Source organism: Lampris incognitus, chromosome 4 (genome assembly GCF_029633865.1).
Source record: "Lampris incognitus isolate fLamInc1 chromosome 4, fLamInc1.hap2, whole genome shotgun sequence".
Lineage (NCBI taxonomy): Eukaryota > Metazoa > Chordata > Actinopteri > Lampriformes > Lampridae > Lampris > Lampris incognitus.
In genome coordinates this window covers 26,212,180-26,235,426 of record NC_079214.1, presented here as the reverse complement: position 1 = coordinate 26,235,426, position 23,247 = coordinate 26,212,180, and positions in this window count along the sequence as shown.

The following is a 23,247-nucleotide window of genomic DNA, read 5'->3' as shown; positions in this document are numbered from 1 at the left end:
GACATAAAACTGTTTATAGTTCAGTGATGATGAGTGTCCAGACAACATCGGCACAATGCCACCAGCATCCCATCACCGCTCCACTTTGATTTTGGACGCTGTCCCGAAAAAAAATTATACACATGAGCAATAACAGACCACATTATCCAGGTTTAGTCATCTACTCTCAAGATGTGGAGGTGAAAAATCTGGAAAGTAAATGTTTTTGGGGGTTTTTTTGCGTTTGTGGGGTTACTCACATTGCCTATTTGCAGTGGAGGATTCACGCTTTGTTAAAGATCTAATAAGCACCATTGCAATGTTTCTGTATTGCAGCATACAGGCAGGGGGAACCTTTTAATGGTATCTATCAAATTTTTGACAAATCTAAGATTGTCCTACAGTGTTGTCATGACAACTGAGCCAGCAATGGCGTAAAAGTTCAATAAAATTCAAGTCCCAGGGACCATTGCAACAATGTCAGGTCACTCATTTCTCAAGGTATAAACCAAAAGTCATTGCAACCGGCCATCAAATGTAATTATCACCTGTGGCAGTGATCATAAATCACCAAACTATAAACTGGCTTTTAAAATGGCCTTGTATGATGCACACATCCAGAGACTAGCCAGTTCCAACTCTGCGATATTGGGGAGAATTCTCATCCCATCCAGATAGGTACATGAAAAGACAGGCATCCTACGTTAGTAATTAGATCTCAGATGTTTTGAGAAACTAATCCCATCTGAACAGGGCTCCAAATGCAATGCGTCACAGGTTTTGCCCAGTCTTGCCCTGCAAGGTGTGTTGGGTTGGGCAAGACCAGTCTGTCCCAGTTTGGTAATCTTCTGTTGTATGGGGGTAAAGAAAGCCCGTTTCTAAGTTTGGATGTCATGTCTACGTCTGTGCTGAGCAGAGCTTGTGTGAAGATCACAAAAGATAAGGTGAATACGGTGAAGCACATTTTGAAGGAGGGAAAATAACAAGGTGAGGGGAATGAGCTGTTGGGGGGGGGAAAGAGAGAAATAGTCATTGAGGAGGAGAAAATAAAAGCACTAGTGGAGTGGTAGAGAGAAGCAGCAGAGGCCATAAAGAGGAGATAAAGAGGAAAAGGAAATAGACAGAAGCAAATGAGAAGAGGGGGTTTAATTGATTATTAAAGCAGTCAAAGCAAACATCAAGGAGAAATTCCTGCATCAGAATTAGGAAAAAGGTGGTTTTGGTTGAAAACACTGTGATTGACGGAGGAATAAAATACATTACAGATGCCAGGAACCTTTTTTTTTTTTTTTTTTTTTGTACATCCATTTGACTCCGGAGAGTTAGGAATACATAGTTTCTCACCTGTCCATGAATGCAAAGTACTTTAAGATGGGGGAAAGTGTACAAAACAGGTTGCCACATCATGATGGAATTTGTTGTTGTGCCCCTTCTACATCCAATTGAATCACCCTACAGGGGTCACTGAATCAATTGGTATGCAAAGGTTTACATATGCGAATGGGATTGAGTAAGTATTCATCTATGTTTGTAAATGTGAAAAAAACAAGAAATGTACAAATAACGAGATTTTCAGATGATGTGGGCCATCTGTAAATAGTTGCTCATATCTACATTATAATTAAAGAATTATTATAAATGTCACAATGACATATATATAGATATATATAGATATATATCTATATATAGTGTGTTTTAAGAATCGTAAAGAATGATGTTAAAAGTTGCTGAGAGCTATATCAAATAGGCAAAACGGAAAAAATATGTTTAATGATTGAACTTCTTTTTGCCCTGGGATGGGCTGGTGGCCTGCCCAGGGTGTCTCCCCACCTGCCGCTCAGTGACTGCTGGGATAGGTCCCAGCATCCCTGCAATCCTGATTCAGATAAAGCGGCTTGGATAATGGATGGATGGATGGATGGATGGATGGATTAAAGCAGTTAAACAATAGGTTCAAGATAATCCGAGTGATTCTTTTTTCTTCCCTATCGATGACCTCAGATTCCCTCCCATCCATAGCAGACGACAGCCAGCCACAGCCAGTGACATGATAGGCCTATCTGTGCGTGTGTGTGTAAATTGCTCTATAGGTAGGTAGGTGTGTGTGTGTGTGTGTGTGTGTGTGTGTGTGTGTGTGTGTGTGTGTGTGTGTGTGTGTGTGTGTGTGTGTGTGTGTGTTAGACAACTCGCTGTAATTGGTTGCTGCCTGTTCACTGCTGGATATGGCATTCTGAAGAGTTATGCCTCATTGTAAGCCACCTCCCCGCATGCCACATGCACACATAGTACACGCACACTTCATCATCTGTGGGAGATAAGGGACTGAAATGCATTACAGACTGGGTGGTGTGACAGAATAAGAACCAGGAGGAAAGAAAATTGGGGGAGACAGTTTTCTATCCCTTCTCACCACACGTATTATATTACCCCCTGTGAGCACACGAGCACATGTACAGACGACAAACACACACAGAAATACACACATAAACACAATTCTGTGTTTGCCAGATCCCCAGCGCTGGCCACAGAGTGTTTGAACAAGGCGGCCTGTTAGAGTAGCTGATTAGACCCCTGTTTGAAGAGAAAGAGGCAGCGACCTATCAGCACGCGGCAGAAATCAGTCAGTCGTCCAACGGCTCATCTTTGCAGGGTGTCCGTCTCAAGCTAGCTCACACAAAGCTCACCTCAGGTATATGCATACGAGGATAAACAGACAACTACGCAGAGAGACAAACCAAATGATGCAGAAAGCAAGTCAGACATGCATGTAGACAGACAGGCATCAGACAGACACACACCCACGAGCTCAGCAGGTTTCAGCCACTAATGCAATGAGCTATGCTCGGATAGATGCTGAGAGTGGTAGCAAAATTGAACTGACACTGACCTTCCCACTGAGTAGCAGGTGCAGGTCACCATGACAAACAGTTTCCAGGCAGGAAAGTCAAAATTGTTCTGTTGTTTCTGTCTGTTCATAGATCCCTCTCTACTCGCGCTCTCTCTCCTCTCTCTACATATGCACGTGTGTATGTTGACCACCCCTTTGTGCTGTGTTATGTTTCTTTGTTTGAGAGAGAACCTCCTGTAAAAAGTGGTTTGCCAGGGCCTCTCTATTGTGAGTTAAAGGTTTGGGGGCTGTGAGGGTTATCAAGTTGGCTTCTACTTGAGCACCCCCCCCCCGAATCTCTGACTGTCGTCTAGACCACAGCCTTGTGAGTCTCTGTGTGTGTGTGTGTCCCTAAAGTCTTTAGTGCAGGAGAGGCAGACAGTCTGTCTCTTTCAAAAAGCCTTGCCCTGCCTTCAGCAGTGACCCTTCACATCAAACCCCCCCAAGACAGACCCTCACTTCAGCTTTTACCAGCCATTCCTCTCACCTCCTGCCTTTCAAGCGTTCACACAAAAGCACACATACATCACCATTCCGTCAACTTATTTTTGTCATTATCTCAACCCCCCCCCTTAAAAGCCCCACCCCAATTATTTTCTTCTTTCATGCCTCTGTCCCTCTCCACCTTCAACTCGTGCCCTTTGCACGTAGCCCTAGCTATACTTACAGTTTTTCCTCAATTGCTTTTTGCTCAGTTCTCAGATGATAATGAATATTTTCAAAAAAAACATGTGCAAACCTCCAAACCACTTACTTGGCACTTGCTCACAACAAATTTGAATTTCTCATTCTTTTAAACAAATTGAAAATGTTTTATCACATCTATGCAAATGAGCGAGTACAACTGTCTACAATTTGCACAACTGCCAATTAAATATATCTTAGTGATGAAAACTAATTATGTTACTTGTCAGTTGAATAGTTGTACTCTCCAAAATGTCTATGAATTTTTTCATTGTGTAAGTCATCACATGCACAATAGTCTATTCAATTCAACTGTCAAAATCTGTCAGGCATATATGAATATCATTACAGCAGAATCACTACAATTTCTGAACATGGAGGAACCTGGCCAGGTAAGTAATGAACAGGGGCAACTGCCTGCTCAAGGAGGAGGGAGAGGAGTAAGGATCCGTGGTGGTGTAGTGAGGGGAAGACAGCAGAATAAATGTCAGAAAATAAAAGTCAGAGGCGTCCAGGTAGCATAGCGGTCTATTCCGTTGCCTGCCAACACAGAGATCGCCAGTTCAAACCCCATGTTACCTCCAGCTTGGTCGGGTGTCCCTACAGACACAATTGGCCGTGTCTGCTGTTGGGAAGCTGGATGTGGGTATGTGTCCTGGTCGCTGCACTAGCACCTCCTCTGGTCAGTCGGGGCACCTGTTCAGGGGGAGGGGGGACTGGGGGGAATAGCGTGATCCTCCCATGTGCTATGTCACCCTGGTGAAACTCCTCACTGTCAGGTGAAAAGAAGCAGCTGGCAACTCCACATGTATCAGAGGAGGCATGTGGTAATCTGCAGCCCATCCCGGATTGGTGGCGCAGCGACTGGGACAGCTCGGAAGAGTGGGGTAATTGGCCAAGTACAATTGGGAGAGAAAAAGGGGGGGGAAATCCTAAAAAAAGAAAAAAGTCAGTGCATGTCTGAAACCCATGCTGTAAGAAATACATGAGGCACACAGTACAGCACAGGACATTGCATTACAGCACAGAAGAAGAACTAGATGAATACCTTTTGCTGGTGGCAGAAGAGTAGTTTTTACACCTCAACAAGAGAGAGCTATCTGCATCATGGTGGTAGCAAATAATGTTATTACACTGAGAGATCTAGAGTGCAACCTTAGAGGACAATGGCATCTTTCAAGACAGCATCTCTACAATAGATGGAGTGTTGAAAAGATGTCAGATGACCATGAAACAACTCTACAAGGTACTCTTTGAGAGAAACTGTGAGAGAGCAAAGAGCTGTGGTACCAGTACAAGTAAAGCAGTGGTGTGCAGTACAGCTAGTATAATGAACAGTGTTATGGGTTTTCCTTCATTATGGCCTGTATATATGCCTCTATATACTTATATTGAAGTTGCAGAGAAGAAAACAGATTTTTTTTTACTTTTCTGTATATGTATGATTCTACAGTAAAACTGATTTTGTATTTTGTTTATTGTATAGAGAATAATGGAGCTGGAAGAAATGAGATCCCTCTCACCCTTGTGTTTGTGGATGAGGCTAGTTTCAATCTGGCCAAAGGCAGGAGACCTGTCTGAAATGTTATAAACCACCGAGCCATGGTGAATATGCCGGACCAATGTGGGGGCAATATCAGTATGTGTGCTGTACTCGGAGAATGGTGTGAGTACACATATTCCCAGTATTGGCCCATACATCACCCCAAAACTCCTGACGTTCTTGGACACCCTCTACAGAGATCTTATCCCTGAGAATGGGAGAGGTTTGGTAAGGCATGACTTGCCAACTTTTGTAATTGTGTGGGATAATGTGGGCTTCAATCATGCAAATGTCATCAAAGAATGGTTTGCTGCCCACCAAAGGATGCTGATGGTGTGCCTTCCACCATATTCTCCATTCCTGAATCCAATTGAGGAATTCATTTCTGCATGGGAGGTGGAAGGAGTATTATCATCACTCTCAAGACCAAATGTCTCTGTTTGTTGTAATGGATGCTGCTTGTGATGACAACACAGCAGAACATTGCAGGGCATGGTTGTGGCATGCAAGAAGATTTTTCCCTTGCTGCATCATACAGGAAAGTATCAGGTGCGACATTGATGGAAATCTGTGGCCAGACAGCAGTGACAGCACATCCAGTGAGGTGTAGTGTAGCCCTCCAGCTTTACTGTGTTACAGTGATAGCATGTATTTTCCTTTTTTTGTATTGATGTTTACTGTGGTGTAACAGTTACTTTACATGAATAAAAATACAGTAACAATTTCCATGGAAATGCGTGCAATGTGTAATGTAAATCCTTGTACCGCTGAAATCTGCATCTCAATACTATTCCGTTTGATACACAATAGCATTCAGCTAGCTAGACAAAAATAGCATTCTAGTACAGTAAAAACTCAGCGTCAATGAAAAAAGGACAAGACTGAAATGTGGATATTTCCAGGGTCCACTGACAGAACTTCTACATTTTACATCGCTGTTCACATAATGCCAAAGGAACGCTTAATTTTGAGGGCTTTGACTTTTTACATGGAACAATAACTTTGTTGTAAAGCAGGAGTTAAATGTTTTGGGTGGGTTATGGCTCTTTGCAGGTGAGCTATGGTGTGGTGCTATGCCATATAATCTGTTTTGACAAATGCACCTAGAGCTTTGAGAATGTTAACGGTTTCAAGAAATGAGCAATTGAGAAAAACTAATAGGGAGCCACTGTGGTCAAAAATGCAAAAAAGTCTAGCAAACATTGTGAACTCATTCACTCTCCCTTATTCCCTTCATCTAAACAGAACAAAGTTCTGCACTTATTTAATTAGTGGGAATGTCAGTTGAATCATGGTGCCTTTTTAAAATGCTGAACTCACAGCCCCAATAATGAAGGACTTTTTTTGGTCCATCACTTTTCTTTGTCTTTAAGGGGAATGATCATTATTAGGCCACTTGGGGCTGCAGGGGTGGAAAACTGAGCTAATGACTGATGGAAGAAGATGTTTTGCTCTTATAGCACACTGGTTTTGGATTCAGGAGGACGGGTGATGTGATTAAGGCCAAGCATTGCTTAATAACGTAATGATTGGCCTTCAGTGGGAGAATAATCACTGTGCTTAATTCAAGTCCTGTATTCATAGGTCATTTAAAATACAATCTGATGGGCCTAATTGACAACAGGCAATGAAGGAGTGCTTATTTGATTGAATAATGTGCACGGTTATATTTTAATTAGGAAATTCTGCATGCAGAGTTGTTCAGTGACTGCAGTGCCTTCTCTTTTGCTATGCACATATATTAGCCGTCGCTCCCGGAACTGGCCATTTTGACAAAAAAATCTTGAGACATCTTTTTTAACAAATAGCCAAATCATGTGGGCCAACGTAAATATGACCTCCTCTTAAAGCAGACTGTAGATGGGAGGGGTAAAAAAACGGAAGAAAGCAGCAAAATTCACCACCAGCTTGAATAGTTCTCTAGGTAGACTATATTTTCCCCGATGGTCACACAACAGACAAGTATTCTCTGCAGTGCTATCCTCCGTAAATGCAGCTCATATATTTTCTAAGCTTATGGCTGATTACCTCTTTGGCAAAAATTCGGAGAGAAAACTTTTAAAGGATGGGTTAATTCAAATATTCATTCACGCAACTACTGCATAGCACAAATGAGATAATGCTAGAGCAAGGAATACAATGGCACTGGAGTTAAGCTGACATTGTAAACAGCCACATCAATATGCAAACTCATGGAGTAAAGAAAACAAAAAGGATAAGTATACTGTGGGTTTGATATCATTGCCCACCACCACCACCACTAGTCCTCCGCCTCCATCACTACCAGGCACAGTCAAACAGAGGGCGATATTGTGTGCTAGCCACAGCTGCTCCAAGGGTGGGGGTGGGGGGGAGTCCCCTATTTTATGTCTCTCTAACCGCTGAGAAAGAGACTGTGTGTGTCATACCCTAACACTCGTCTGTTCCTGCACGTCTCTTGCTCATGGTGCACAAACCCAATCCTCATCACACCTCCTCCCTCACTGACCATCTCTCTTCACGTCACCCTGTCAATGACCTTCTCTTCCTCTGTCTCTCTCTTTTTTCTCTCTCCCCCTCCCTGTGGCCATCTTAACTGGCCATGCCGAGGAGTTGGAAACCTCACTTTATTTACTCAATCTCCCACCCTGATCTGCTTTGCCAAGTACCACTACGTATCATTTATCTGAGGGGTTGGATGACCTATATTCTCAGTCTGGCCCCATGTAGCCAGCCGCTGCTCTGCTCGCCCCGCTGTCCTACCCCCCCCCCCCCCCGCTCCTCTCTTTCTCTCTCTCTCGTTCCTCTCACTCTTTCGCACTCTTGCTCCTCTCTCTCTCTCTTTGGCCTCAGGCATGGGCTGTGGCAGTTGCAGCATGGTTGGATTACAATGGCTGCCACAGGCACAGTTTCCCATTTAAAGATGGTCTGTTTTCAGGTGTTTCAGGCACATATAGAAATTGTAAGCTTAAATGACAAAATAAAATATGTAACTTGGAGGAAGACAAGATGCCAAATGCATATAAACACACTGGCAAAGTAATAAATATTTAAAACTCTACTGTTTTGGGGAGAGTTGTTCTATTCAATGCTCAGTGCTCATAAATATAGGTCAAAGCAGCTCCTGTAGACCATGACCCAGTTTACCCTTTTTAAACAGCACCATTAAACTAAAGATTCAAATGTAGACTTCTGTAAACCTATAAATAAACAGGCAGTGCAGATCAAACACAGCATAATAAAGCTAATTTGAAACATAAGAATACACTTGATTTAGCGCTTATTGTCCTCGACACATTTTTTTTTTTAGCAACGAATATGCAATTACATTCAAACTGATCCAGGTCAGTAGGCTGGGAATACTGCAAGGTGCTGCTGAGATAATGTTGTCCTACCATACCTAATCACTTGCGTTACACTGTGAGTATGGCCCACCTCCTTTGCTATGGAATTAAATCACAAACCTGATGATTGTTTTTGAAACAGTGAGGCTATCAACTCCAAAGCTCTACATGGCAGTAGAGTGAAAGTAATGGCAGGAGATCCATGGACTCGGTATCATTTGGGACCCCCCCCCCAAAAAAAAATGTTTTGTTGCTGAATGAGCAAGTATAGATACAGTATTATGGTATTCTTTGTTATGTTGTGTGGCCAAAAGATGTTGTTAGATTCCAGCAGTTGTTTTTCAGCTCCAGAGAGGGCAGAGGGGTACACACACATGCATGCACACACACCCACATAAATAGAAAAAGGTCTTTTAAATTAAATATATTCATGCTGATGCCTGGGCTTTACTGCTTTGTCTATATGCTGACAGTCCCTCAAGGCTCAGTTCTTGGCCCCCTTCTGTTTTCTATATACATACTGCCTCTTGGCCAGGTTATTCAAAATCATGATGTGTTTTACTATTCTTATGCTGATGACACTGTTATACATGCCACTAAAACCCACAGATCCTAGTAGCCTTACAAATCTGACAACTTGCCTCTCTGATATTAAATCCTGGTAGCCCCAAAATGTTCTTAAATTTTATGATGATAATTCTGAGGTCATTTGGTCCATTAAATTCCATCAGCCCGTTTGGTACTAATCTTTGTGGTCTGTCAAGTAGTCTTAAGCAGGCTGCTAAGAATTTTGGGGTACTATTCGATGCTAACCTGTGTTTCTGTGTTTTGATAATCAAGTCAAAAATGTTATTCAGTCTTTTTTCTTCCAGCTCAAGATAATCTCTAAAATTAGATCATTTTTATCAATTGCTCATCTGCAAAAAGTCGTTCATGCTTTTATCTATTCTCGGCTTGATTATTGCAATGCACTTTACTTGGGTATCAGCAAGGGCTCCCTCCACTATCTGCATTTGGTACAAAATGCCACTGCTTGGCTCATTACTGGGGCAAAGAGGCATGTTCACATTACTCCTGTGCTTGCCTCCCTACACTGGCTCCCTGTTATATTTTGAATTGATTCTAAAATGTTATTGCTCATTTTTAAGGCCTTAAACCATCTTGCTCCTAAATACATCTGTGATATATTGACCTGGTATGCGCCGTCTCAATCATTAAGATTCACAGATAGAGCCCTGCTGGTAATTCCCAGGTCTTGGTTTGTCACAAAGGCTGATAGGGCTGCTGCTGTTAGAGCCCTCACACCATGGAACTCTCTGCCTACTGAACTCAGACAAACCAAGTCTCTAGCTTCTTTTAAATCTTTTCTTGAAACTTTTCTCTTTGTGAAAGCTTTGGAAATGTTTGAAATCTATTTTTATTTATTTGTACTGTAACGTACACTTCCTATTTATTTGGTCATCTATTGTATTTACCTCCTCTGTGCTCAGGTCCTTTGAGCTTAATCTAATTTTATTTGCCTTGTCTGGTTTTATTTCTTTTGTAAAGCACTTCGTAACATTTTAAGAAAAGTGCTACATAAATAAAGTTTATTATTATTTATTATTATTCATTCATTCATTCATCATCAGCCGCTTCTCCGGGGTTGGGTCGTGGTGGCTGCAAGCTAAGTAAGGCACTCCAGACGTCCCTCTCCCCAGCAACGCCGAGCTCCTCCTGGGGGATCCCAATAATAATAATAATCATTATTATTATTATTATTAACAGGGTGTAAACATTTGCTGTTAATCCACAAAAGCTGTTTGGAGGGTTTTTCTTTTTAACAGGTGAAAAGCCATGTTCTGTCCACCTGCCTGTTTATCTTTCCAACTGTGTCTGCCTCAGCTCATCCATCTATCCATTCAAAACCTCTCCAGTGAGTTCAACGCTGGGTGGGAAAAAAAACAAAAAACAAGGAAATCACATAGAGCAATTACTTGATAGTGCACAAACTACTGCAGGCAGGGTCCATCTCTTCAGCCGAACAGTTTTAAGCTATTTTTGATAAGTGTATACTATTTCCGCATGAAGAACCAAAATGGCAGTGATTCAACCCAAGCTTTGATGCATTCAAAAAAGTATAGAGGAAATTTTAATCAAACCAATCTTCAGATCAGCTGCCCAAGTGAGCTGCCATTTATCTATTATGAATGAGTGAATCAATGACCACTCTCACTTCAACTTTTACATAAAAACAAAAAGCCAACAATAGAACTCTCAAAAAAGAAAGCTAAGATGTTGCTTTTTGGTTAGCATGAACCGTTATTACTGATGTCGCTAGCAGGTTCCCCTCCTCACCAGGGCGGCTGAGTCACGGTTGTTCCCATACCCTCAGAGAGTGACCTCTCTGAGCTGGAGACAGGTGTCTGACCCTTCCCCTCACAGACAGGACCTCCCAGCCTGGTTCAGACTTACAAACACACACACACACACACACACACACACACACACACACACACACACAATCCTCATGCACTGACACACAGGGAAGCTTCCGAGTTATTAGGTCACTCAAACACGCACAGGCCAAGCTGTCATGTCAGGCTTTATTAACAGCCTGTGTAAAGGAGATTTAATTAGCATGGCCTGTATCCAGTAGGTCCCATGTGCTGGAGCAAGCTAGGTTCTAGGGTGAGCTTAGATCAAATAATGTGTCTCTGACTGGAACAAGGCCAGAATTGACCCATGCGGGAATGGAGCAACCAGTATAGGCTAGTGGTGCTGATGTACTGACACACTGGCCTGGTTTTCCCAGCTTGGACATCAACAACAACAACAGCACCAGGATACTAATAGCTCCCTGGTGGTCAAATCGGGACAAAGGGTATATCAGAGACAGGACGGATCATGGTTTTATGTTGTAAGGTAGCAGTGTACCTACAGAAAAGGAAGACTTTCCCCGACATTGAACCAGAGCCGCACGTCACTATTTGGTAAGACTCATCGAAGGCAGTATGGAGAAGTGAAAGTTAGAATCACAATATGGTTTTTGTTTGTTTGTCTTTCTAATCCTAACCTGATCAGTTGTAAAAATGCAGATATCGCCTGACAATTTCAAAAAGCCCCAACTCAAAATAATTTAGTTTGACAAGCACTGCCTCATGTTAGTATGGAGATACAAACGGAGGCAATCAGCTGGAAAAGAGAAGAAGACACATCTCCACAAGTTAACTCAACCGATAATGGACAATTTTAGACCATGTACAGTCGAATAGTGGGGTTGGTGAGTCCAACAATTCCACGAACATGGTGGAGACAAAAGCCAATATAGTGCTTTGCTTGCCCAAACCAACCAAATTTCATTTTCATAACTAGGATAATGCTGACTTTAGCCAGCAATAGATTTTTTAATAATCTTGGAGAACATATCGCTCAGTCACACTCTCTAGGGTCTCTCTCTCTCTCTCTCTCTGTAATAAAAATGGGGGGATAATATTGAATTAGACTCCCTCATACTTTGCTGATAGGTCAAACCCATGCAAATAGCAAATGTTTCTTTTTAACAACAATAAATGAAACACCACTAATATATCAACGACCTTGAAGAAACGAAATATAGACATAATTTTATTAAAGATAAATATAGTTCAATTTATTTTTGCTTAAACAAGGCCCAAGTTTATATCAGAACCCTATTTTGAGGTTGTGGTAATATTCCAACCACAGGCATGACCTTAGCCATTGAGCTACATTTTACAACATTTTCAAAAACTCCAAGCTAGCCCTCACTGCAGGTCTGTCATTGCTATCCGCAGATTTTGCTACTGTCATTCTGATGATATTGTGCAAGTGAATGTTTTGTAGCAGGAAGATGTGTTTGTGTGTTAGGACAAAGCTCTCCAGAGACAACTTTGTCTTTGATGTCTCTGGCAGCAGGATAGTTGGATGACTGATCAGCTGTTTCAGAAATGGGGACGAAAGGCTATCAGGGATTTTAGCTCTGCAGCCGCAGACAGATGGTGTTGCAGAAACACACACACACACACACACACACACACACACACACACACACACACACACACACAGACACACACACACACACACACAAACATCAAGAGACAGCAGGTACAGCACAACTAATTAAACATACACACACGACAAGTATACACACACGAACACAGTTACAGACACACTTGCACACATCCACAAAGCCTGCATCTGCACATACACACACATACACAAAACAGCATATCTCAAGAGGGAGCAGGTCCAACATTACTAATTAAATACACACACACACACACACACACACACACACACACACACACACACACACACACACACACACACACACACACAACACAGCAAACTTTTAGACATTATAAATTATCAGAGCAGTAATTATTTAAGTCCAGTAAGTGAATTAAACGGCTGTATGTTTGCAGGCTCTGCAGCGGCACACAACACAGATCTCTTGCTGTTTATCCTGCTCCGTTGCTGATAGTCCTTCCAGTCCCTGCCATGTTCTCCTGCTCCATCGTCACACACCATTAGTTGCAACTAGCCAGTAAATCCCCACCTGCCCGCCCACCCATTCCAATGTACATTCACGTATGCCCGCCAAGTAATGCAGCACCTTACATTGAGATTCTGAGTGTTGCCCGACATTGTGTCAAGACACGATTCAATGTCACAGTTACATTTTTTTTACATTTGCATACACACTAAAATTAAGAATAACACAGTTAGTGAAACCTGACACTCAAGGAGCAAAACCTCAGCCCAGATCTGCACAACTATAGGCACATTCTCAGCATCACACTTTTGCAAAACACCACACACAGTGTTTTGCAAAACACTAAACACGATTTACTATACACTCTACATTAGACACAGAAATCTAACACGATGTCACGCTTCAAGGCACTGCCTTTCAAAATACCACACCTACGAACTAATCGATCAAACACGGCTGTTAGGTGTACGGACACTTATGTGCTTACAGTTTTTCATAATAGCTAAAACACCAAACCCCATTCTGTGACGCAAATGCTCAGTGGCCTAAACCCATCGAATCAATAACTCTTGGCAAAGACTTAAACAATGTTCACGTAGTTTGACACAATTTGCTGATCTCATTCACTCTTTTTGCAAAACTCTAAACATTCTCACCCACTAAAACACATTTTGTACTGTGAGGCACTTGGGTTGCAAAGCGGCAAGCACAGGCAGCAGAAGTCAAACACAACTACTACACAGCTGTCATCAATTACACAAGACTCAAAATTATTCAAACGTTCTTGTAGTGATGTGATTAAATCAACTGAAGATAATACATGCCAGTTCAGAGTGCACAGGTGGCAGAGGTGAGTTGAATGTTGATACCAACAATGGATGGAAACAATGTGAGAGGCAGAGAAAGAAGAGTATGTGTAAGAAGTGGTGGACGAGGGGGAAGAGGAGGAGGAGAGGAAGGAACGTACAGTATTTCTCGATTGCTTACAGTTTTTTGAAATTGCCAAGACACAGAAACTGGTATTTGTGGCACAAATTATTGAAACCACCAACTCATGTAGCCTATCAATTGACCTGGTATGCTAAACTATAAGCACATGCTCTGCTTTACACTCATTTTGCAAATCTAAAACACACTTTTAGCAAAATACTAAAGACGGTTCTCTACATTAGAGACATCATTCAAAACTAAAATCCCTGTGTTTCTTTTAGAAAACACTGCCATTCAAATGCCACACCAATTGCCCAAATGAAATCCTCAAGGGTGAAAATACTTACGGCTAATTTGTTCACTTAAAAATCAGAGCTTGGGCGTCCGGGTAGTATAGCGCTCTATTCCATTGCCTATCAACACAGTGGTCTCCATCATTCGTAAATGGAGGAAGTTTGGATCCACCAGGACTCTTCCTAGAGCTGGCCGCCCAGCCAAACTGAGCAATCGGGGGAGAAGGGCCTTGGTCAGGAAGGTGACCAAGAACCCAATGGTCACTCTGACAGAGCTCCAGCATTCCTCTGTGGAGATGGGAGAACCTTCCAGAAGGACAACCATCTCTGCAGCACTCCACCAATCAGGCCTTTATGGTAGAGTGGCCAGATGGAAGCCTCTGCTCAGTTAAAGGCACATGACAGCCTGCTTGGAGTTCGCCAGAAAGCTCCTAAAGGATTCTCAGACCATGAGAAATAAGATTCTCTGGTCTGATGAAACCAAGATTGAACTCTTTGGCCTGAACGCCAAACGTCATGTCTGGAGGAAACCAGGCACCTCTCATCACTTTGCTAATACCATCCCTACAGTGAAGCATGGTGGTGGCAGCATCATGCTGTGGGGATGTTTTCCATCGGCAGGAACTGGGAGACTAGTCAGGATCGAGGGAAAGATGAATGGAGCAAAGTACAGAGAGATCCTTGATGAAATCCTGCTCCAGAGTGCTCAGGACCTCAGACTGGGGCAAAGGTTTACATTTCAACATGACAACGACCCTAAGCACACAGCCAAGACAACGAAGGAGTGGCTTCGGGACAAGTCTGTGAATGTTCTTGAGTCGCCCAGCCAGAGCCCAGACTTGAACCCCATTGAACATCTCTGGAAAGACCTGAAAATAACTGTGCAGCGACGCTCCCCATCTAACCTTACAGAGCTCAAGAGGATCTGCAGAGAAGAATGGGAGAAATACCCCCAAATATAGGTGTGCCAAGCTTGTAGCTTCATAACCAAGAAGACTTGAGGCTGTAATCGCTGCAAAGGATGCCTCAACCAAGTACTGAGTAAAAGGTGTGAATACTTATGTACATGCAATATTTCAGTTTTTTTATTTTTAATAAACTTGCAAAAATTTCTACAAAACCTTTTTCGCGTTGTCATTATGGGGTATTGTATGTAGATTGATGAGAAAAAAAGGAATTTAATCCATTTTGGAATAAGGCTGTAAAATAACAAAATGTTGGGAAAGTGAAGGGGTGTGAATACTTTCCAAATGCACTGTGTATATATATACATATATACACTACCGTTCAAAAGTTTGGGATCACCCAAACAATTTTGTGTTTTCCATGAAAAGTCACACTTATTCACCACCATATGTTGTGAAATGAATAGAAAATAGAGTCAAGACATTGACAAGGTTAGAAATAATGATTTGTATTTGAAATAAGATTTTTTTTACATCAAACTTTGCTTTCGTCAAAGAATCCTCCATTTGCAGCAATTACAGCATTGCAGACCTTTGGCATTCTAGCTGTTAATTTGTTGAGGTAATCTGGAGAAATTGCACCCCACGCTTCCAGAAGCAGCTCCCACAAGTTGGATTGGTTGGATGGGCACTTCTTGCGTACCATACGGTCAAGCTGCTCCCACAACAGCTCAATGGGGTTCAGATCTGGTGACTGCGCTGGCCACTCCATTACCGATAGAATACCAGCTGCCTGCTTCTGCTCTAAATAGTTCTTGCACAATTTGGAGGTGTGTTTAGGGTCATTGTCCTGTTGTAGGATGAAATTGGCTCCAATCAAGCGCTGTCCACTGGGTATGGCATGGCGTTGCAAAATGGAGTGATAGCCTTCCTTATTCAGAATCCCTTTTACCCTGTACAAATCTCCCACCTTACCAGCACCAAAGCAACCCCAGACCATCACATTACCTCCACCATGCTTAACAGATGGCGTCAGGCATTCTTCCAGCATCTTTTCATTTGTTCTGCGTCTCACAAACGTTCTTCTTTGTGATCCAAACACCTCAAACTTGGATTCATCCGTCCACAACACTTTTTTCCAGTCTTCCTCTGTCCAATGTCTGTGTTCTTTTGCCCATCTTAATCTTTTTCTTTTATTGGTCAGTCTCAGATATGGCTTTTTCTTTGCCACTCTGCCCTGAAGCCCAGAATCCCGCAGCCGCCTCTTCACTGTAGATGTTGACACTGGTGTTTTGCGGGTACTATTTAATGAAGATGCCAGTTGGGGACCTGTGAGGCGTCTGTTTCTCAAACTAGAGACTCTAATGTACTTATCTTCTTGCTCAGTTGTGCAACGCGGCCTCCCACTTCTTTTTCTACTCTGGTTAGAGCCTGTTTGTGCTGTCCTCTGAAGGGAGTAGTACACACCGGTGTAGGAAATCTTCAATTTCTTAGCAATTTCTCGCATGGAATAGCCTTCATTTCTAAGAACAAGAATAGACTGTCGAGTTTCAGATGAAAGTTCTCTTTTTCTGGCCATTTTGAGCGTTTAATTGACCCCACAAATGTGATGCTCCAGAAACTCAATCTGCTCAAAGGAAGGTCAGTTTTGTAGCTTCTGTAACGAGCTAAACTGTTTTCGGATGTGTGAACATGATTGCACAAGGGTTTTCTAATCATCAATTAGCCTTCTGAGCCAATGAGCAAACACATTGTACCATTAGAACACTGGAGTGATAGTTGCTTGAAATGGGCCTCTATACACCTATGTAGATATTGCACCAAAAACCAGACATTTGCAGCTAGAATAGTCATTTACCACATTAGCAATGTATAGAGTGTATTTCTTTAAAGTTAAGACTAGTTTAAAGTTATCTTCATTGAACAGTACAGTGCTTTTCCTTCAAAAATATGGACATTTCAATGTGATCCCAAACTTTTGAACGGTAGTGTATATATATATAAAAACAGCAAACACAAAAACTGGTTCCTGGAGCACAAAAACCCATACCCTTACATCACTCCCAAAAACACACAGACACATTTCCCATAAAGTCTGGGCAGCAAAAATTCACAATAGTTACAATTTATGCAAATCAGATCCAGAACCACATTTGGAGGTGGTTTGAAATGTGATTCCAATCAGATTTCTACAGATGCATCTCAGTCCGGACGCTCTGGCCGCCGAAATCAGATTTCACTATTTTTTTGCGTCACTCACAATGCAACACACAACGATGACGTCAAATCCAGAGTGACGGAAGTGGAGCCCACCATGACTGTAGCACAGAATATCGCAATGTATACCAACCTCCTCCATCACTGAGTTCAGAATCAGGATCAGAATGCTTTATTCATTCCCAAAGGGAAATTGGGTTCTATTACTGACACTCACGCTCTAATAACAAAAAAAGGAAAAAAATTAACAAAATAACAAGAAAATTTAAACAAACAGAAACAAGAAAAACAGAAACAAATAGAAATAAAATAGAAATAAGAACAAAATATATCAACAAGCATGGTGCACATAACACCCTATCTATACTGCACTACCACAGCACAAAACAAATGGCACAAACAAAACCCGATAGGGTAAAACAAGTCAAAGGGCCAGTCCAATTACTATTAACTCTGAGTGTCTGACATTCTGAGGGAGGAGTTGTAAAGTTTGATGGCCACAGGCAGGAATGACCTCCTGTGGTGCACTGTAGGATGAGTCTATCACTAAAAGTACTCCTATGTCCAACCAGCACGTCATGGAGGGGGTGGTAGATATTGTCCATGATGGTACATAATTTCAACAGCATTTTCCTCTCAGAAACCGCTGCCAGAGAATCCAATTTCACCCCCACAATGTCATCGGCCTTGCAGATCAGTTTAGTGAGCCTGTTTGCATCCGATACCCTCAATCTGCTGTCCCAACACTCAACAACAAAACAGGAGACCACTGGCCACCACAGACTCATACCACATCCTGAGCATTGTCTGGCACATTTTGAAGGACCTCAGCGTCCTCAAAAAGTAGAGACAGCTCTGTCCCTTCTTGTAGAGGGCATCAGTGTCCTTGGCCCAGTCCAGTTTATTGTCTATATACACCCCCAGATACTTGTAGTATTCCACAGTGTCCACACTGATCCCCTGGATGGAGACAGGGGTTTTTGGTGTCATATCCCTCCTCAGATCAACAACCAGCTCCTTTGTCTTAGTCACACTGAGCTACAGATGGTTCCATTCACACCATGTGACAAAGTTTTCCACCACAACCCTGTCTGTACTCAGCCCCCTTTCCCTTACTGATGAATCCGACTATAGCAGAGTCATCGGAGAACTTCTGAGATGGCAGGACTCTGTGTGGTAGTTGAAGTCCGTGGTGTAGAGGGTGAAAAGGAAGGGAGACAGGACTGTCCCCTGAGAAACCCCAGTGTTGCTGACCACTCTGTCTGACACACAGTGTTGCAAGCGCACATACTGTGGTCCATCGCTTAGGTAGTCAACAATCCAGAACACAAAGGGGGCATCTACCTGCATTGCTGTCAGCTTGTCACCCAGTAGAGCTGGCCAGATCGTGTTGAAGGCACTAGAGAAGTCAAAGAACATGACTCTCACAATGCTTGCTGGCTTATCCAGGTGGGCGTAGGCACGGTTAAGCAGGAAAATGATGGCATCCTCAACTCCCAATCAGGGCTGGTAGGCGAACTGGAGGAGGTCTAAGTGTGGTCTGACTGTGGGCCGAAATTGCTCCAGGATGAGTCTTTCCAGGCTCTTCATAATGTGTGAAGTCAATGCTACCGGTCTGTATCCTTGGAGTCCCTGGGATGTGGCATTTTAGGCATAGGAATGAGGCAGGACGTCTTCCACAGCACGGGGACCCGCTGAAGTCTAAGGCTCATGTTGAAGACATGGTGAAGCACTCCATTCTGTTCTGCACCACGACTTGACAGCGCGAATGTTTGGAGAGTGACATGATGGATCTCCATTTCGCATGCTTCTGCGTTGGTAAACTGCGTCACCAGCATACTAGTTACTCACATCTATGTCATTACCACAGCAACCAATGCAGATAGGTTGATAATGTCTGGACACACAGATTCAATCTGATCACTTGAAAGTAACAGTGCGAACAGTCTGTCTTAAAGATCTGATTTGAGATACAAATCCAATTTGCCTGCTGCCTGAACAAAACCAGAGATTAGCCCAACCTCAGCAGATATATACTGTTGCAACAGTAATTCGGACATTTTGACAAGAGCACAGGTGAAGAACAACTTTTTATTACTGTCTACAGTAAAATCAGTACAATGTAGCTTACTATATGCACTGCATCAGTACTTTTTGGTACCCATTCATCACCTCCCATGTTTGAAACAATGCCAATTACACTGTTCTGTGACATTTCACATGTATTCTAATTGGTCTACATATAGGACAGTCGAGGAGGAAGGAGCACCGTTTTATCAGAGGAACAGGAGAGAGCTATCATAAACATGGTGCTGGCCAACATAATGCGATATGCCTCAGAGAAATTCAAACAAACATCCACAATAACCACACAGTTTTCAATAATGTCCAGCAGGTCTCTGTTAAACACTGGGTGAATGCTTAAAAAACATCACATACTGATGAAACAACTCTGCAGAGTGCCATTTGAAGAAAATTCTGAGAGCAAAAGACCTGCGGCATGAATATATGGAGGCAAGTTATGTACACTGTAGTATTATGCACTGCACAGAGAACCTTTTTACATGTAAATTTATAATAGGCCTTTATTGACCTACACAATTTTTCTTTTTTCAGGGAGTTTTGCAAATGGATACTGATGTAATCCCGCATTAATTTATTTTCATAGAAGAGGCTGGGTCTAACCTGACAAAAGTAAGAAGAACGAAGGAGAAACATTGGCCACAGAGCTATTCTGAATGTCTCGGGCTAATGTGGTGGTAACATCACAATGTGTTTGCAATCACACTGCCATGCCAACTTAGGTCTTTACAACAGGGCCCACATACTCACATTTTTAGACAGACTACACAACATCATCACAGCAAAAGACCAAATGGACGCAGAGTAGATGAGATACATCATCATCTGCGACAATGTATCTTTCCACCGATCTGCTTTGGTCCAAAACTCATCAGCATCCACAATTTTCCCTCTAACACCTCCACCATACTCTCCCTTCCTTAAGCCAACTGAGGAGTTGTTTTTCAGCATGGCAATGGGAGGTTTACAATCTCTAGCCCTATGTAAGGATGCCCCTCATTCATGCCATGGAGGAAGCCTACGACCAAATCGATGCAGGGTCTGTGCAAGGATGGATTTGCCCATCAATAAGATTCTTCCCTTGCTATCTTGCGAGAGGACATACCCTGTGATATGGACGAAGTGCTATGGCCAGATCCAGCTAGGCGAAGAGATGATGCTTGTTTTGTTTTTTTCCTTTTAATTCGGGCTTTCTTTTTTGCCTCCACAAATGTTTTTGCAGTGTTTATGCACTGTATTGTATTTAGAATATGTTCTGTTCTGAAATGCAACCTTTGTAAATGCATAGCTGTATTGACTGATTTTACAATGTGGCGAGAAATAAATACTTTCATCAGTGTGTCTTGTGTGTTGTTTGGTCAATGTATTCATGTATTTACTCTAATAACAGCTCTGAAAAAAAAATCAAACCCAGCTATATCATTAGAAAAATAAAAGTGTTTTAGATTGAGTACAGCAGTATGTAACTGGTTGAAACAGAATCAGATCATATGGACCACGTGTGTGCCATACAGTGACAAAAATTGGGTTTTTATAAATTACTGTATAGTTTTGAATGTGCATGTGTGTCAGCCCTGTGATGACCTGGCAGCCTGTCCAGGGTGTCTCCCTGCCTGCCGCCCAATGACTGCTAGGTTAGGCTCCAGCATCCCCACGACCCTGAGAGCAAGATAAGTGGTTTGGATAATGGATGGATGGATGTTTTGAATGAAATGTTTCATTTTGCAAAAGATCTGAGGTGTTTTGCTACTTGTGTGTGTGGTTGTGTGAATTGTGTGTAGCGTTTTGACAAAATGAGCACTGTTTTCAAAATCGTGCTTTTAAGCAACCGTAAAAAACTGTAACCACAGCCGCTCTCAACCTTGCTCTTGTTTTTGTACTGTAGCACCATGCAAGTTATTAAACAATGCTTGAGTATAAAAAAAAGGCAGCCATGCAGGTACAGTACAGATGGGTAGCACTGCGGCAAGCATATGTTCATGTCCACAAACATACCCATGCTGACACACAAACACACGCGCACACAACCCTTGGTCAGGAATGGAAGGCAGGGGTAGTATGCTTAGACAGCCAGGTCTGGGTGTTATAAGCTCTATCTGCGTCACCATCAGGAGTCAAATCATGTCAGGGATTCCCTGGTCGCAAGCTAAGGGGCTTAGCCAGCTGGAGGATCATGACCCTCTTGAAGACCTGATAAGGTTTTTCGGCTTGTAGCCCAGTGAACTTCCAACATTTTACAAACGTCTAAGAATCGCTTGATCTCACCATCAACACACAGATCAAAAGTCAAATTTTGAAAATTTTGGGGGCTGTGTGTTATTTTATGACTTGTGCATATCAGTAGGGGTTGCAGAATGGTTTGGCAGAGACTGAAATAAAATAAAATAAATACCGCCACCGCCTTACATAGACGCGCACACACACACACACACACACACACACACACATGCCATGTCACCCTATACTTGTGGGGACCCCTCATTGACTACATTTATTCCCTTGCCCTTAACCCCTGTAGCGCCGCATTATGTAATAATGCCGCATTATGTAATAATGTAATAACTTTTCACATCATTATGTAATAACGCCACGTTTTTTTCAAATTAAGACATAAATTTTGGTGGTTTCACCAAATTATTACATTTTCTTCATAAAAAAGTGTAACATCCGCATTTTGTAATAACCGGTGCAATATGTAACAACTTATTACAAAATGCGGATGTTACACTTTTTTATGAAGAAAATGTAATAATTTGGTGCATTACGTAATAAACCACCAAAATGTATGTCTTGATTTGAAAAAAACGTGGCGTTATTACATAATGATGTGAAAAGTTAATACATTATTACATAATGTGGCGTTATTACATAATGCGGCGCTACAACCCCCTAACCTTAACAATCATAACCACATACCTAACATTAACCCTTAACCTAATCCTAAGTCTAACCTTAACCTTAACCCTAAACCCACATCCTAACCCTAAAATAGATCCTTTTCCTCATGGGGACCCATAAAATGTCCCCACAAGGTAGGCGTTTTCAGGTTTTTGTATCCTGACGGGGACATTTGGTCCCCATTAGGATATAAAAACATGTTATATACACATACACACACACACACACACACACACACACACACACACACACACACACACACACACACACTTCATAGATTTTTATATCCAAAAATTCCATGAGCCAGGCCTACTGAGTTTTTGTTACTGTTGTCATCAGGTCTGTGAGGCTCTGACCCCGGAGACTTGACTCGGGTCAAATGCCTCATGTATTGCAGCGATCGTAGCAAATTGATCAAAAACAGTAGATATCAGCAAACATGCTGGACACCCACTACTTTTATATTTGAATTTGCTTGTCTGATCTATTTTGAGATCACATTGCTGAACCATGAAGAGGTCAGCACTCAAAATAGAAATTACTGTACACATAGCCCTTTAAAACTAAAATATTGAATAAAATAAAAATATAGCAATTGTTAAACTCCTGTTTTGGTATGCAAAATTAAGTGTGAGAGTGCTGACGGCCACATGAAACATAAACAATATCACAGGGATGCTTTTCTTTAACGTTTCCATGATATATGATGTTACTTAATGTAACTGTAATGGATGTTTGGCCATACATTGATTTGAGTTGTGTCAATCTCTTCCAGTCTCCACAAACTTTTATATTATGGGGCTTCCGAGTAGCGTAGCGGTCTATTCTGTTGCCTACCAACACGGGGATCGCTGTTCGAATCCCCGCGTTAACTCCGCTTGGTCAGGTGTCTCTACAGACACAATTGGCCGTGTCTGTGGGTGGGAAGCCAGATGTGGGTGTGTGTCCTGGTTGCTGCACTAGCGCCTCCTGTGGTCAGTCAGGGCACCTGTTCAAGGGGAGGGGGAACTG